The sequence below is a fragment of the Heteronotia binoei genome, chromosome 1 (assembly GCF_032191835.1).
Source record: "Heteronotia binoei isolate CCM8104 ecotype False Entrance Well chromosome 1, APGP_CSIRO_Hbin_v1, whole genome shotgun sequence".
Lineage (NCBI taxonomy): Eukaryota > Metazoa > Chordata > Lepidosauria > Squamata > Gekkonidae > Heteronotia > Heteronotia binoei.
This window is the reverse complement of record NC_083223.1, coordinates 28870364-28874996: the sequence shown is the minus strand read 5'-3', so window position 1 is coordinate 28874996 and position 4633 is coordinate 28870364.

Genomic DNA, 4633 nt, shown 5'->3' with positions numbered 1-4633 from the left:
GGAGGGTTAGGCGTACATAGCCAGGCCTTCAGGACAAAGTGGTCTGACCATGGCATCACATCTGTGGTAATACAGTCCAATCCAATCCCTGAGACAAAGATAAGATCTAGCGTGTGACCCACTTGTGTGGGAGCTGAAACAACTTGGGAGAGCTCTAGTGCCGCCATGGAGGACACCAGGTCCTTGGCCTGAGAGGAGGCTACATCCTCGGCATGGACATTAAAGTTTCCCAAGAGTAGCATCAACAGAGCCTTTCTTATGTAGCTATCAGGAGAATATGACATTGAATTTTGGAGAGCAAAGTTAATTTATGAACTTGGGAGTGTGTTTCAATTGAGAGTATGCTGTGAATGAACTTTAGTATATCTAACATTTGCATGTATCTCAAAATGTATTTCATCATTACTGTGATTTTTTTATAGGTATGAGAGAATATTTTGAAGATATATCAGCTTATAATTTATTCTATTGGATAGCATTTGAGAATTCATTTAATGCATTGGGGGTTTCCCTATTTTGTTACTGTTTACCCCCGACACCCCATGTTGTTGGCTTGCTGCCTCTGGAGAAATTGGCTGCTTTGCAGACTAGACTCTGTGCCATTATATCCTGCTGAGGTCGCTTCCCTCCTGCTTTGGTCCACACTGTGATTTCAGACCAGTCACAGACTTTCAGCCTAACCTTCCTCATGGGAATGTTGTGCAGATCAAAAGGGGAAGAGGAGAATGATGTGAGTTGCTTTGGCCCACACTGTGGAGAAAGAATGTACTTTCCCTAGATAGAGATTTCAGAGGGTGGGGAGGAGATGGAAAACTGAAGTCAGATTACAGAAAACAGCTGCCTTGGGTATGTGGGATGACACCAAGATTGGGGGGAGTGAATGCCTTCACTTGGGTGAGTGGTGGGAAGACAGCAAGGGAGGGCACTTGCCCAGCACCTCTTTCTAGAGCCCATTGTATTTCCCCTAACAACAGGCCTTATTTAATAATTTAAAATGTAAGAGCGGATAGTAAAACAATATTGTTACAGCATTTCAAGTCATAAATCCAGAGGAGTTAGCCATGTTAGTCTATTGCTGCAAAATAGTAAAAGTCCAGTAGCACCTTTAAGACTAACAAATTTTATTGTAGCATAAGCTTTCAAGAAACACAGCTCTCTTCATAAAAGCTGTGTTTCTTGAAAGCTTATGCTACAATAAAATTTGTCACTTAAAGGTGCTACTGGACTCTTTAATATTTCAGGTGAATTCTCTCTTTAAAAGAATAAACAAGAATGTTCTTTGTTGAAATATCCTATTAACAGTGACAGAGATCAGTTCACCAAGAGAAAATGGCCACTTTGGAAGCTGGACTCTCTGGCATTCTATCCCATTGAAATCTCTCCCATTCCCAAACCCTGCCCCCTCTGGCTCCACTGCCCAAATCTCTAGTATTTACTGAACTGGAGCTGGCAACCCTAACTAGACCCCATTCAACAATTCTCACTAGGCAGTTGTTTCATGTAGTATGGGGGGCAGCAGTCAGGGTCAAATAGCTATGAAATGCAGGGAATATAGGCATTCATACATTCAAGGTTTCCTAAAATCATTGTTTATCCCCAAATGCTCAGGAAATTGTTTTTGGGACAAACATATCAGACAACCTGTCTGATAGACCTCGATCTTCTAGACTGGTAAACGTCATCTCTTTTAAATCACTATCACCTGCTCCTCTATGATTTCATATTAGCTAGTTTGTGTGTTTATAAGCGTGTTCCGTTTTTGCCCTTTTATTATTTTTCAATACAACAACTTCCAGTTTAACATCTGACTAGTTTATTTTGAGAGTTCTCTAAGGGGAAAAGGGTATACTTTGTTAGAGATCCCAGTTACTCACCTTGTGCTTTGTCTCCATTTAAGCTAATTTCCCCCACTAATTAAGAGACTGCCTATTTGGGCAATACCTGGTTCAGTTGTTGGAGGGATAGTGTGAAGAATATGCATCTATTAGGTTATCCCTTTGGCATTTCTTTAGCATTTTGTATGGCACGCTATTGTCCAAGTTAAAAGTGTTTCAAATTGAGACAATATGCAGTTCTTTGTGTACCTTTGGCCTTTTGCTTGTGAGTCATTCCTCCAAGAAGATCAGTTTATGTGGGCTTTGTAGTCACATCTTCCCTTTGATCCTACTTCTCCTCTTGTATGTATCCTGGAGAAATGTAGGGTGATAGATTCTGAAGGATCACTGGACTGGTTGACCCTTTGACCTATGACTCTACTATCAAAGCTCGGTTCATGTAGTCCTTCCAACCAATGGTTCCTTTCTGCCCCTTTTCTCTCTCCCCTGCACCCATGCAAGCATTCCTCCTTCAGAAACAGATCAGCAGCCTTGAAAATAACTTCTCACTATGAAACCCTTGTGCCAAGAATCTTTCAGTTTGGCTCTTTCATGCGGTGTTTCCCTTCCATCTGCATAAACAGAAATGAGTCTGCTTTGCACCTCAGGAATGAGAAGATAAAAAGGAGGTTATTTGTTTTTCCACCAAAGTTAGAAATACTTTATAGAGTTTGTAAAAGTTTTTGTTTCAGGAAATTTCATCATGTCTCCAGGAAAAAGAACCCTTAATTGGCCTCAGATTTACTAACAACCTTTTCATTTTTGTAATTTGAGGAGTAGTAGGTCATCTCAAGGTGACTGTAGTTAGAGGTTGGTTTAGTTCCTCTGTGAATACCTAGTCTCTATAGCAGTCCTCCCATGCACACCTTTTTTAAAAAAAAACCCTCTCTGGCCTGCTGCTCTAATAGCCAGTTGTTTTGGCAAAGGATTGCATACCTTTAGCATATGGAAATATTTTTAAGAACACATACCAGTCTTAAAAATGAAATGCTCCAACAAATTAACAAATGTACATATAGTATTTTTATGCGTGGTGTGTTCTCCTCCTTGCCCCCCGCCAAAGTAACCCTCCAAATATCTGAGTGTTTTATAATAACCAGTTACCATTTTTGGAGTGCTAATGTGCAGTGAAAATTAATAAACTAAGAGCTTTGTATAGAAGAAGAGCCATGCTTTTCTTCTCAGTGTTCATCTAATCCACCATCCTGTTTCTAATAGTTGTCAACCAGATATTTCAAAGAAGTCCACAAGGAGGGCATGAAGGTAACAGGTCCTCCCTGCTGTCTTCTTCCTTTTTTTCCAGTTTGGTGTAGTGTTAAGTGTGCGGACTCTTATCTGGGAGAACCGGGTTTGATTCCCCACTCCTCCACTTGCACCTGCTGGAATGGCCTTGGGTCAGCCATAGCTCTGGCAGAGGTTGTCCTTGAAAGGGCAGCTGCTGTGAGAGCCCTCTCCAGCCCCACCCACCTCACAGGGTGTCTGTTGTGGGGGAGGAAGGTAAAGGAGATTGTGAGCCACTCTGAGACTCTTCGGAGTGGAGGGTGGGATATAAATCCAATATCTTCTTCTTTTGCAGACACCCACTGTCTCTCAGCCTGGAGGCTCTGTTCAACTAGTGTGGCTATTGTCTATGAAACTGTGGCTCAAATAGTGTGGCTATTGTCCATGAACTGATCCTCCATTAATCTGTCAAATCCTCTTTCAAAACCACCCTAAACCTACAGGGACATGGTGGATATAATCTTCCTCACTAATGGGTGGATATCTGCTTTAGTCAAATGTCAGACCTTTACTCTGATGGTCAAGAGTTCAAAATTTCTGATTGGGCAGAGAGAAAAAGAGTGTTTACTGTTGTGAATGTGATATTGGATGACAGCAGGGTTCCTCTTCTGTGAAGTCCCTTACAGATTACCTCTTTTACATTATTGGTTTAGAACAGCAACATTGCCATGCATGGACATAATCCACATGGGATGAATAATGTAGTAAAGAGAATTGAATGATACTGGGTGGAAAAGCAGGCTGGATCTAGCTTTTGAGAGTCAAAGCTCCCTTCATCAACCCCCCCCCCCCAAAAAAAAACTCCTCTAAGGTGCTACTGGATTCAAATCTAACTATTCTAGGGCACAGCAGATGGCTGCCCTTTGAAACTATATTCAAGAATAAAATAGGCATCCATTAGAAACTTCCTTGTCAGCAGAATTTGTGTTATTTGTGCTGTCGAATTACAGGTGTATTTCCAGTTTCTACACTCTTCCTTCCCTGCATTTTTAAATTTCTCTTGCATCTTTGTCATGCAGTTTTTTCAGAGGCAACATACATGGCTTTCCCCTCCTTTTATTTTCCTCAACACTGCCCTGTCAAGATAAGTTACAGGGAAAGAATGACTGGACCAAGGTCACCCAGGGATTGTCATGGCAGAAATGGGGATTGGAACCTTGGTCTCATGCTCCAGCCTTACACCACATGGGCTTTCCTGTACCATATGAGCCTAAAGTTGACCATATCTAAAGGGCTTGGCTGCACAGCCACTCTGAGGGGAGAGCCAGGCTAGGTTTGTGTGTACCATAAACAGAGCAGGAACAGTGACAAAAGGTGATTTCAGAGGAAAGCTGTTCATTTATTCACTGGATAGTGCCAACAATGATGATATAAAGAAATGATGAGGTGAAGAAGTACGTGAATCTGAGCATGACAGCTCAGTTGAGAGTCTCTGGGTAAAAATAAAAGCAGTAAGAAATAACAGTGATATTACGGTG